The following is a 13989-nucleotide window of genomic DNA, read 5'->3' as shown; positions in this document are numbered from 1 at the left end:
AACTGTCATGGCGCCAATGGGAATATCATTTAGTACTGAAGTTGGATGAGGATGAAGCTAGAGGTTCTTGAGAGGTGGAGTAAGCTAAGAAGGAACCTATGACCACAGCCATCCTGTTTGCTAAAAATAAGCAGAGTTAAATCTGAGTAGGCATTTAGCTATGTCATGGAGGCATTGCATTGGGTAACAAAAGCCAGATAGGCGTCCAGCTAAGTCCCCTAGGCCCTGCAACGGGTAACAGCAGTACTGACTGTATGTTAGAGAAAAGCTTGCTTGCTTGAGTATAATTATTGTTTTGCCTGACTTTGTAAATTATTCACTAAAAACAGTCACAGCAGAAACAGGACCTTCTTCAACAGATAAAACACACAGACCAGCAGCTCTGGGAACGGGCTGATGGTCCCTGCACAATCTAGTCACAAGGTGTTGACCAAGAAAGTAATGATTAACTGCCCATCTGAGACTGTGCATGATTGACGAGAATGTTTTTTGTTTTGTTTTGTTTTTTGAGACAGTCTTGGTCCGTCGCCCAGCCTGGAGTGCAGTGATCTTGGTTCACTGCAGCCTCTGCCTCCTGAGTAGCTGGGACTACAGGTGTGCGCCTCCGCACCTGGCTAATTTTGTATTTTTAGTAGAGATGGCGTTTCACTATGTTGGCCAGGATGGTCTCGAACTCCTGACCTCAAGCGATCCACCTGCCTCAGCCTCCCAAATTGCTGGGATTACAGGCATGAGCCACTGCCCCTGGCCCACAAGAATGTTTTGATCATTATTTCTCCTAATTTTCCTTAAAATTCCTGGATCTAGAGGCACAACTGAGAAAGGTGGTCTTTGAACGCTAGTGCACTGCCTTTTGCAGGTTGCTGGTTTCTTGAATAAAGCTAATTTTACGTTCACCAAAGCTTGTCTTTTGAGTTTTTGGCTTTCAGGCGACGAGTGGCCTGGACACCAGTTCGGCTACATGTATGTCAGTGGGCAAAACAAAAATCCTTATTCTGGGAGGTAGATAGCTTATTAGAACACACAACCTAATCACTTCTTTCCCAAATGTTAAAAATTGAGCCAATTTTAGCCCCGGAAACTTAAGATACCATGTACGTAACAGGCATTAGCTGAGGGTGGGGCAGAGAGAATCAGTGGGGCACCTCGTATATGCCAGGGGTTGTATCAGCATCCGTACACAGCTCATTTTTCTTTCTGAATAACACTGAGGACCTATTTAATGCCAGATATGGTGGTAGGTAGGGAGCAAAAGCAGGATTCCCCTCCCATTACTGAGTTTTCAGACTGGTGGGAGAGGCAGGAATTGAGCAAGTAATCCACCAACTGATGTATAATTCTAAGGGAGATGGGTGCCAGCAAGAAGAGACATGGTGCTGAGAACCTGTGTCTATCAGAGGGATTTGATCTATTTGGGAGGTCTGGAAAGGTTTTTTTTAAGAAGCAGTGCTAGGGGTGAGATCCAAAGGAGGAGTAAGAGCTAATTAGGCAAAGCCTAGTCCTCACAGAAATCCTATAAACCAGATATGATTGCCTCCATTTTAGAGTTTAGGGCATTGAGACTTCAGCAAGGTGATGTCACTGCCCAAGGTTACATCAGATTAAATGGTAACCCAGGATTCAGATTCAAATAAGAGTGGGGTCCTTTACATTCTCCTTGGGCTATTTGGTGGTTTTAGGAGAGGCAAGTATCACAACTTGGGGACATGAGGGAGCAGGAGTCACAAACTTGAAAGCTTGCAGAGCTCAGGCAGATAACAGAGTGAAGTAAGGCAGAGTATAATACAATAGGGAATGGTGGGGAGGGTGGTGAGCTACAGGCCACATTTCCTGTAAAGGAAGCAGCCACTAGTTCCAGCCTCTTGTTGCCATGCAGGAATACAGACCAAGCCTTGCAGATCTTCTGATAATTAATATTATTTTGAGAAGGAATCTTGCTCTGTCACCTAGGCTAGAGTGCAGTGGTGCAATCATAGGTCACTGCAGTTGGGACTGCAGACACGTGCCACTACCTGGCTAATTTTTATATTCTTTTTGCAGAGACAGGGTGTGAAACTCCTGAGCTCAAGCGACCAGCCTGCCTTGACCTCCCTAAGTGGTGGGATTACAGGAGTGAGCCCCTGCGCCCGGCCTAGATCTTCTGATTTCTAAAGAGAAGCTGGCAGTATTTTTAGGTGAAGTTATCACACTTTTAAATAATTGACAGTTACATCAGTTTGCCTCACTATAATGTTAGCTCAATGAGGCAGGACATTTTATGTTTTTAACCACTGTGTACTGGGAGCTTATAAAGTACCTTACGCATAGTAAGCACTCAACCTCATCTGTGATATGTAGCCTCTAAGCAATTCCTCCCATGTGTGCATGGTTTCACAGTTTTGGAAGCAGTTTTATAGTCATTTTATCCACCAGTCTTTCTGCTGGCACCTCATTTGTCCTGATGTGGCTGCTGCATGAAAAGTCCCCCAAAAGGCTCCCTAGAGGAATACTTAGTTGTGTCTTCCATTTATACCTTTCTGTCATCTTTGTATTTTACATTTTCTCCATCGTAATGTGCTTGGCATTATATCTTGGCTCCCTCTAGTTATCCAGCCCATTTCGTATTTAATATTTTGCTGCTGTTGCTTTGGTTCTCGCCTAGACTTTATGTATTGACCTGGGGCCCATGACCACAATCAGGTGTGCTTTCACTTACGCTTGGCCCAGCCCCTGCTCCCAGCTGCTTGTCAGGGAAAAGTGCATGAAAAGGTTTCATTTCTTAGAAATTGCTGTCCTGAGACATCTTGCAAAAGTGATCATCCCTGGACATCTGAACTTCCTGCTCCATCACGTGGACTTGAGCAAGAGAAAAATCTCAGGTCTGCGTGGGGCGTTTAGAACCTTGCCTCCTGAAAGCTCCTCAGGGAGCAGAGGGAATCAGGCTTGCTCTTTATTATTGCTCAGGTGCAGGATCATAAGTTGTTCAGGAATTATTGTTACAATTTTTTGGTAGCATCTCAGTAACACGCACAAGTGCGCGCACACAGCCTCATATATATGCATGTGTGTGTGTGTATATATATTTGCATATGTATATATTTAATGGAAAATTTTGAACATAAAATAGAATCCTCACGTTTCTGTCCTCCAGCTTTAACAATGAGCAATTCATGGCCAATCTTGTCTTGCCTGCTCTGATCCTGGATTATTTTGAAGCAAATTCTGGACATGATATTATTTTATTTGAAACTGTCAGAATGTATTGTGTAAAGACAGGAACTTTTTTTTTTTTTTTTTTGGGACGGTCTTGCTCTGTCGCCTAGGCTGGAGTGCAGTGATGTGATCTCAGCTCACTGCAACCTCCACCTCGCAGGTTCAAGTGATTCTCCTGCTTCAGCCTCCCGAGTAACTGGGAGTACAAGCGTGCACCACCACTCCAAGCTAACTTTTTGTCTTTTAGTAGAGACGGATTTCACCTTGTTGGCCAGGCTGGTCCTGAACTCCTGGCCTCAAGTGATCCGATTGCCTCAGCCTCCCAAAGTGCTGGGATTACAGGTGTGAGCCACTCTGCCTGGCCAGGAACTCTTATTTTAAACATAGCTTCAATATCATCATAAGCCCTTCACAATTGTATCAACAATTCCTTAATACCATTTAAAGAAACAGCTAATTTGGGCCAGGCGTGGTGGCTCATTCCTGTAATCTCAGCACTTTGAGAGGCTAAGGGGGGATGATTGCTTGAGGCCAGAAGGTCAAGACCAGCCTGGGCAATATAGTGAGATCCTCATCTCTACAAAGATAAAAGTTAAGCAGGTGTGGTGGCACACACCTGTAATCCTAGCTACTCAAGAGGCTGAGGTGGAAGAGTAACTTGAGCCCGGGAGGTCGAGCCTGCAGTGAGCCATGAGGGAACCACGACACTCCAGTTTGGGTGATAGAGACTCTGTTTCTTCAAAACAACAACAAAGAGCAAACTCAGGACAGCTAATTCGTTTGAAGGGTGGTTTGCAAAAGAAAAAAGGGTTATAGATGCTGGACATGTAAAAAGAACAGATGTCCTCCACATTTGCTAACTAGGTGTTTACATTTAGTTCAGCATGAAAATAGTGTCTTGGGAACAGAAGAGCAGATTGTCGAAGAAGTAGTGAATCAATATATAGGTCAGTAAATGAAGCAAGTCATGGTACTCAGAGGTATCTTTAAGGAGTGGTTATTTTCTCAAGACCTTAATCCTCTGAGTTCATCCAAACCCAGAGCCACTCTCTTCCTTTAATGCCAAGAAGAATGTTCACACTAATCTTTCCTTGGTAGAACATCATATATCACAGCTCACAGCTGTTATTTTGTAAGCAGGCGCAGATCGAACTTTTGCACCAGATTCCTCTGTCCATGGTGCTGAGCCACCAGCCTTTTGGCCGGCAAGCTGATTAACTATAACTTGGTGTCGGCCAGTGGGATCTAATGTAGGGTCACCGTAAACGTGAACATTAAATATGCATTCAAGTCCTAAGAAATTATATCTATGCCTATGTTGGGTAGAAAATAAAAAATAAAAACTCCAAGATAGAGAATTTTTTAGTAATGCCTTTTACTTCTCTTTTTTTTCATTTTTTTCTTTTTTTTGAAACAGAGTTTCACTCTGTTATCCAGGCTGTAGTGCAGTGGCACAGTCTTCGCTCACTGCAACCTCTGTCTCCCAGGTTCAAGTAATTCTACCTCAGCCTCCCAAGTAGCTGGGATTACAGGCACACGCCACCATGCCCAGCTAATTTTTGTATTTTTAGTAGAGATGAGGTTTCATCATGTTGGCCAGGCTGGTCTCGAACTCCTGACCTCAAGTGATCCGCCCACCTTGGCCTCCCAAACTGCTGGGGTTACAGGCATGAGCCACCGTGGCGAGTTATTTCTCATTCCTTTTTTTTAATTTTCTTTTCCTCCCTCCCTCCCTCCCTCCCTCCCTTCCATTTCTTACTCCATCACCCAAGCTGGGGTGCAGTGGTGCAGTCTTGACTCACTGCAGTCTCCACCTCTCAGGTTCAAGAGAGTCTTGTGCCTCAGCCTCCCGAGTAGCTGGGATTATAGGTGTGTATCACCACGCTGAGATAATTTTTGTATATATATATATTTTTTTAGTAGAGACAGGGTTTCACTGTGTTGGCCAAGCTGGTCTCAAACTTCTGGCCTCAAGTGATTCACCCACCTTGGCTTCCCTAAGTGCTGGGATTACAGGTGTGAGCCACTGTGCCCAGCCTTCTCATTTCTTTTATGCCAAATCTGATCTGCTTGTTACAAATTGAAAAGTAAAAATGAGAAGATTGGATATGTGTGTACTGGTGTCTACTTCAGACATAGTATTAATATTTTCAAATAATGATTTCTCCACTAAGCTACATGCCTCTTTATAAGTCATCATGCCAGGCACTAATGGGATAGGCAGATACATAAGACATGACCCTTTAAAGTGTTACAGTAAAGTGGAAAAAATTTGAGGCAGTGTCTTGCTCTGTCCTCAGATGATGTCCTCAGGTAATTGATTCCCCTCTATTTTCAGCTCTGCTTTTTCCTGAATCACCCTTATTTTCAGTAGGTTCTCCCCATGTAGTAGCTGCTGGCCTTCTGAAAGAGAGTACACTCGCCTGGACCCCCAATAGTTTCAGCAAATGTCCTGGGGCTGACCCTCATAGGGTTGACTTGGGTCATGTGCCCATCCTGAACCAATCACTGTGACCAGGGAGAGGGAATTCCTGCTTGGTGAGGCCTGGGTCACGTGTCCACTCTGGAGCTGTGGTGTGTGGCCAGCTCCTTCTGAGCCACCTGGTCCAAGAGTTGGAAGGGTTTTTTTGTTTTTGTTTTTTTTTCCTAAAGAAAAATTGAGTGAATGCTACTACTAGAAGAAGGGATAAAAGATGCTATACAGGTAAAACCAAGGGATGTTCACTCTCCCTGAAGGCCCTAGTAGATGAGGTCTCATAAAACCATATATAAATTCCATATGATTATATTGGGCAATTAGTGCTGTCAGTTCAGATGGTTTGGAAATGGTCAAAACAAACTTCATGGATGAGACTGAAATTTAGTTAAGCTTGAGGAAAGGGCAGGAATTGATAAGAGGAGTTCTAGAGGTGGGCGGGACTAGAGTACATTCAACGGACCAGGGTGATCTGAGTGGGTAGTTGGTGAAGGGAGAGAGGTTGCAAATGCCAGAACTTTGATTACCTTGATAGGATAACGTTGGCCAAGACAGCTGCAAGCAAACCTGTTGACAAAATTTACTTGAGCCAGCCTGTGGTCTAATCCCTATTCTTGTCTGGGATGCATGGATAGCCTTTTGGGTTCTAGCTGGCCTTTGTCTCTGGAGTTCTGGGAACACCTGTTACTGACCCCATTGCCTACTTTGTGATGAGGCTTCTAGTTATTGGAAAAGTCTGATGTCCATGTATGCCCTCCTGTGACCAATCCAGCTCACCCCTTGTAGTTGATTGTGCCAAGTCATTTTAGCCTGGGACAAGGAAAATATGCTGCAGGCCTTTCCCTATTTTCAGAGTAAAGCCTTGGGAGAGCTTGCTGCAACCCTGTCAAACAGAAGAAAAATCCCTCTTAATCAGAAGATCAAATGCAGCTGTTTTCAATGGCAAAGTCATGGAACGAACCTAAGTGTCTGCCAGTGGTTGACAGGCAGAAAATGTGGTGGGCTGGACACGGTGGCCCACACCTGTATTCCCAACACTTTGAGAGGCTGAGTCAGGAGGATTGCTTGAGACCAAGACCAGCCTGAGCAACATAATGACAAAAATAAAAATAAAAAATTAGCCAGGTGTGGTGGCATGCACCTGTAGTCCCATCTTCTAGGGAGGCTGAGGTGGGAGGAGCACTTGAACCCAGGAGGTGGAGGCTGCAGTGAGCTATGATGGTGCTGTGATGGCTGATGGAGTGGGACCCTGTCTCAAAAAAGAAAAGCAAACAAAGAAAAGAAAATGTGGCAGATCTACAACATGGAATATTATGCAGCCATAAAAAGGATGAAATCACATCCCTTGCAGCAACATGGATGGAGCTGGAGGCAATTATCCTAGGTGAACTAAACAGAAAATCAAATACTGCATGTTCTTACTTATAAGTGGGATCTAAATAAAGGTTACACCTGGACATAAACATGGAGAGAATAGATTTTGGGGATTCCTAAAGTGGGGAGGGTGGGACGGGGGGGAAGGCTGAAAAATTACCTGTTAGGTACAATGGCTGGTATTTAGGTGATAGGTACACTAGAAGCCCAACCCACACCATTATGCATGTAATACCCTTGCAACAAACATGCACATGTACACCCAAATCTTAAAAATCAAATGAAGCACAAGCAAGGAACAGCTTGCAAGGAAATCAAAGCTCCTTATGTGCAAGCCACACTTCTATTGGGTGCTCCCACTTTGCCTCTGTGAGTCCCTAGAGAGGTCCAGTGTTCCTCTTGGGGGATTCACCAAATCAACCATGTGCGTGTAGACAAGGGAATTTCCCTGGAGGCGGGGAAGTCCAGGTTGCTGCTTGTCTAATAGCTAATATGTATTGAATTAATTTATTATGAGCCAGGTGTGGTTTTGACTATTTTATATGCAATAACTAGTTTCTTTCTCATGCCAACACTGGGAGGTAGATGCTATCGATATTTCCTTTTACTAACAAGAAAATTAAAGCAAAGGGAAGTAACATGCCCTAGTTGTTCTAGCTGCTGAGTAGAGGATCCTGGATTCAAATCCAGGTGGCCTGACTCAAGAGTTTGTGCTTTTAACCATTACTTTATGCTGCATCTAACCCTGTTATTTTAACTTACAATGACTAGAAAATAAGGCAAGTAAGCTCACTTAATTATCAAAAGGACTTAATGCTCATCATTGTTAGTCGGGAATAGATTGAGAATGCAGAGGCTGCTGCCAACATCTCTTTGTTCTGTGCATTACCTGTCAGGCTGAGTTTGCCTTTTGTAGACACAAGGAAATTCCCTTCATCTTGATTTCTGTCCCTCCATTCTGTTCTAACAAGGGCTCCAGGCTTTATCGGCACCTGCTTCTTTTTATCTGTCTTGATAAGACCACTTTTCCCTGAGTTCTTGCGTTTTTTCAGAGCAGGGTACCCAAAGACCATCAAACTTCTATGGCTAATATTGGTCAACTCTCACAGGATAGCTTTCATGTATTATACTAATGACTGTCTTCCCACTAGGGAAGAAGTTGAAGAGGAGGAACAATGGAAATGAAGGGATCAGGGGATAGGATCTTGCCCCAGTAGGATGGGAAAAAGGGGCTGTGTGATTAGGTAGAGCAATGGGTTCTATACTTCAAGACCAGAATCTCAGGCTGGGATTCTATGAGTATTTCCTATAAGAAATGCCATAGAGGCCAGCGCAGTGGCTCACACCTGTAATCCCAGCACTTTGGGAGGCCGAGGTGGGTGGATCACCTAAGGTCAGGAGTTCGAAACCAGCCTGGCCAACATGATGAAACCCTATCTCTATGAAAAATACAAAAATTAGCTGGGTGTGGTGGCACTTGTCTGTAATCCCAGCTACTCGGGAGGCTGAGGCAGGAGAATCACTTGAACCCAGGAGGTGGATGTTGCAGTGAGCTGAAATCGTACCATTGTACTCCAGCCTGGGCAATAGCAAGATTCCATCTCAGTAAATAAATAAATAGCCATAGAGGCTTAGAAACAGAAAATGGCAAATAGTGACCTTGGCCAGATGTGCCTGTATTTGGGTCTGTGAACCACCCATTTTCCACTATTGGCCCAAGAGTGAAACAGGCATGTGTAAAAGGGGCTGACCAGTTACTTCCGAGTTGAGTAAACGTCTCCCTCTTGTCACTCAGCACGTAAGTTTGTATGGGAGGTTGAGTATCCGTCGTGAAATCCATATCCTGATGTTGGAATCCCCATATTTTTTTCTCTTACGAACACCATCAGATGGTGCCAGGCTGTCCCTACAACCATCTGGTTTGGTTTGGGGGTCGGAGGTCTGGCAGTGTCTTCATGTATGTGGCTGATTCTGTGCATGTCTTGGGAGTTTGGGTAGGTGTAAGCAAGCAGGCAATTAACTCTACCCAAATCAGGAGGTCTGAGAATGGGTTAGTGGACAGAGCAGGAGCGTTGCCATCTTGGACAAACCCCACCATTTTAAGTTCCCCTTGATTAAAAACAAAATAAAACAAAACAAACAAACAAACAAAACTGCCTAAATCCAGCCCCAAAACATCAGCCTAATGGCTAATGTCAGCATAACCAGAAACATTTCAACCCTAAGATAAACCCTGCTCCAACCAGAAACATGCCAACCCCAAGATAGCTTCACCTCCAACCAGAGACCTTCCAACCCCATAATATACTTTCCCTCACACAGAAACATTGTGACCCTACGATAAGCTCCCCACTTTCCATATCCTTAAACATCCTTAGTCTGTAAGAGTATTCCTGATCGAAATTGGCCAGAAGCCCCTCTCAGGTTTATTCTCCAAAAAAAACCTGACTTTGACTGTTAAGCTGCTTTTCATGTTCCTTTAACTCTTACACTAGTGGGTCATTTCCCAAGTGAGATGCTATCTACACTAGTTTACAATGGTTGCTGAGAAGATAAAATGTATGCCTGGACCTGTTGGCAAGTCTACTAGGTTGCTGTAAGGAGAGTCTTCAAAGAATGAGGCAAGATCAAAAAACAGAGGGTGCCACAGAGTTTGAAGTCATTATTTGAGCTCCTAGATGCAACTGCACCTGAAACTAGACCCCTGTCTCTAGGTTTTTGAGCCAACATATTCCCTTGTTTTGCTTAAGTCACTTTGAATTCAATTACTGTCACTTGCAACTCACACAATTCTGACTGATATACCAAATAAACATATTACATGGTATCTTCTGTGACTAAAAAATTATCCATTTTTACAGATGAGGAGATGGAGGTTTAAAGGTGCAGGTAACTTGCAGTGAAAAGCTAAGGTCTGGCACAAGGTCGATCTTGAATCTGAAGAAGAAACGGTTCAAAGTCTTCAAAGTCTCCTTTAGAGATGCTACCTTCCTGCTGCTTGGTTCCAGAATTTAGTCAGAATTGTTGGGCTGACTTGAGTTGTGTATACAGTCTGTGAACTTGCAGTTTATGGTATTTTGTAATTTTGTTTTCCCTGCCGTTTTGCTAATGCAGCTTTGTGAGCAAACATTGCCCGTGATTTAAATCCACCACGGTAATGAAACACACACACAAACATGCACACACATTTCCTCGGAACAGTCCACAGCTCTCTGATTAATCACATGTGTAAAGTACAGTGTTTACAGGAAATCAGCAGGTGGCAATTAGCATCTTGGAAATTATCTGGGAAACACAACTGGAGCTGCCACTTCAGGATGGAAATGTGGCAACAACCGGCAAAGTGACAAACCCCCTTGGAGTTGGAAATGAATGGGGCTGAAAGCAGCGCTGCCAGGCACACGACAGCTGGTGGGGGCAGCCCAGTGTGGACTGCAGACTGCCTGCTAGCTTCTTCCTTTTCCTCCCAACACGCAAGAAGCAATCCTTGAGTAGAGACATGAAATAGATGTCTGACAGGCAGACCATCTTAACGTTACCTTTAAAAATTACTCAGACCTGGCTGGGCACGGTGGTTTACGTCTGTAATCCCAGAACTTTGGGAGGCTGAGGCACAGTCAGGAGTTCGAGACCAGCCTGGGCAACATAGTGAGACCCTGTCAGTGCTCCCCTTCCCCCGAAAAAATTACCCAGGTGTGGTAGGGCATGTCTGTAGTCCTAGCTACACAAGAGGCTGACATGGGAAGATTGCTTGAGCCCAGGAGTTTGAGGCTACAGCGAGCTATGATTGTACCACTGCACTCCAGCCTAGGTGGCAGAGTGAGACCCTGTCTCAAAAAAAAAAAAAAAGGAAATGTTTTCAACAATGACCAAATGGAATAAAATAATGTTTATTTAGTATGTATCACAGTGTCTGCCACCAACAAATAGTAGGTATTTTCAATTTTTTAGAACAAGGCACAGGCAGACACTGGCATTACTTTCAGTTGGAAAACAGCTGCTTTCTTGAGCCCTCTGAATGGCTCCCCACTGCTGCCCTCCCTTGGAATCCTCACTCTTCAGGATCCAGTGATCAAAACGTTAACGTCTCAATCCTGCTCCAGCGATAAGTCCAGCATCCATTCTGATTGGTCAGTTTCTGTGCTGCATTCTGATTGGTCAGTTTCTGAGCTGTCTGGACTCTCACTGCTCAGGAGTTTCAGTGACCACAAGAGAAAGCACCAACATGAGGATGGTACTGAAAGGAGTGAGGAGAGGAAACAGTGCCAGTCGGTTTTATACTTGAGATGTTCATCAGTAATTGAAAACAAATTCAGTACTAGGTGATAGGGTTTGGCTCTGTGTCCCCACCTAAATCTCGTCTCAAATTGTAATCCCCACGTGTTGGGGGAGGGACTTGATGGGAGGTAATTGGATCATGGGGGCAGCTTTGCGAAAGCTGTTCTTTTTTTTTGAGACGGAGTTTCACTCTTGTCACCCGGGCTGGAGTGCAGTGGCACGATCTCGGCTCATTGCAACCTCCACCTCCTGGGTTCAAGCAATTGTTCTGCCTCAGCCTCCCGAGTAGCTGGGATTACAGGCGCCCACCACCACGCCTGCCTAATTTTTTTTGTATTTTTAGTAGAGACGGGGTTTCATCATGTTGGCCAGGCTGGTCTCGAACTCCTGACCTTAGATGATCCACCTGCCTTAGCCTCCCAGTGTTGGGAGTACAGGCGTGAGCCACCACGCCCAGCCCCAAAGCTGTTCTTGTGATAGTGAGTGAGTTCTTATGAGATCTGATGGTTCAAAAGTGTAGGTTGGGTGCAGTGGCTCATGCTTGTAATCCCAGCACTTTGGGGGGGCTGAAGCAGGCAGATCACCTGAGATCAGGAGTTTGAGCCCAGCCCGGCCAACATGGCAAAACCCTGTGTCTACTGAAAATACAAAAATTAACTGGGTGTGGTGGTGCACACCTATAATCCCAGCTACTTGGGAGGCTGAGGCAGAAGAATCACTTGAACCTGGGAGGCAGAGATTACAGTGAGCCAAGATCACACCATTGCATTCCAACCTGGGTGACACAACAAGACCCTGTCTTAAAAAAAAAAAAAAAAAAAAAAAAAAAAAAAATTGTGGCACTTCCCTCCTAGCTCTTCTGTATATCATCTTCTGTATATGAAGTGGCAGTAAAGCCCTGAATTCCAGTCTAACATTCACATTGGTTCTTAGCCCTGGTTGCACATCAGTGTCACCTCTGAGAGCACTTACAAAATACAGATGCTTGGACATCATCCACAGAGATTCTAACCCAGTAGACTTGGGATGAAGCCCAATCATCAGAATTTTTTAAAAATAAAATCTCCCAAGATGATATTAGCATGCCACTGAGAGCCACTAACTTAAATTTACTAAGCTTCATGTTCCCATGTAATCAGTACCAACACCCATCTCCTAGGGTTACATGACAGAATGTACATGAGCCTTTTTATCACAGTGTGGGACCTAACCCTGTAAATGTTCCATTAATAATTAATATTCATTACTTTTTTTTTTTTTTTTTTGAGATGGAGTCTCGCTCTGTCACCCAGACTGGAGTGCAGTGGCACGATCTCAGCTCACTACAACCTCCACTTCCTGGGTTCAAGTGATTCTCCTGCCTCAGCCTCCTGAGTAGCTGGGATTATAGGCACCCGCCAGGACACGCAACTAGTTTTTGTATTTTTAGTAGAGGTGGGTTTCACCATGTTGGCCAGGCTGGTCTTGAACTCCTGACCTCAGGTGATCCACCAGCCTCGGCCTCCCAAAGTGTTGGGATTACAGGCGTGAGCCACCATGCCCAGCCTTTAAATTTTGTATTGAAAAACATTTTTTGCCCATGACACAGCCCTCAGGAAACCCTGAGAACATGGGTTCATTTTTATATATGAAGTGAAGTAGAGGTAGAAGTTCTTCTATATTTTTTCTATATGGATATCGAATCCAGCATCATTTTGTTAAAAAATTCTCTTTCTCCATTGCATTGACTTGGTACCTTTGTGAAAAATAAGTGGATTCAATATGTGTGGGTCTATTCCTGTACTCTATTCTGTTCCATTGATCGGTTTGTCTATCCTTATATTGAGTCCTTGTCTTTTAATTGGAGATTATTGATGCAGTTTGTTGACTCCTTCTGTATATCCTAATATCTCTAATCAGGCCAAATCTTTCTCAGTAACAGCAAGGGATAAAGAAAGCAAACAAGGCAGTAAGCTGTCTGAGTGCTAGTAAGCCAATTCACAAACCGTCCGAGGAATGAGCCCTGCTTTGACTTGTGCAGGTGTTTCTTTCCACTGATCAATGGTTATCAGGCCAAAAAGTAAGGCAACATGATTAAATAATCAACATTTTCTACCTAAGTTATGACCATGCCAATGAAAGGTAAAGTAGGGCTGCAGTAGCCAAGAATGCCCTGAGCTCCCAGCAGCAGCCCAATCCCTTGAATTTACACCCTAAGCCCACATTCACTCTTAAACTCAGTCCACTGTTCAAAAGCCTTCTGAACAACTTCCCGGAGCTTCCGCTGAGGTGGAACTGGCTGGCGCATATGCTGTTCTGCCTGTAATTACTGTTTGCTCTGTTCACTTCATTTGTATGACTTTTCTAATATAATGATCATATCATTATCAAGAAGAGGAGACCCTTTGTAGTCATTTGCTATAACAAAGTACTACAAATTGGATGGCTTAAACAATAGAAATGTATTTTTTCACAATTCTGGAGGCTAGAAGCCTGAGATCGAGGTATTGGCAGGGCTGATTCTGAGGTCTCTGTCCTTGACTTGTAGATGGCCATCTCCTCCCTGGGTCTTTACTTGGGCTTCTCCTTGGACATGTCTGTGGTAAGAGTGATGAAAACTCATGGCTTTTTATCTTGGATTTGTTGCTTAAAATTTGTGTGATGTTGAGCAAATCTACCCTCTTTGCACT

Source organism: Theropithecus gelada, chromosome 20 (assembly GCF_003255815.1).
Source record: "Theropithecus gelada isolate Dixy chromosome 20, Tgel_1.0, whole genome shotgun sequence".
NCBI lineage: Eukaryota > Metazoa > Chordata > Mammalia > Primates > Cercopithecidae > Theropithecus > Theropithecus gelada.
The sequence above is the reverse complement of the archived record's forward strand: the minus strand, read 5'-3'. Positions refer to the sequence as shown.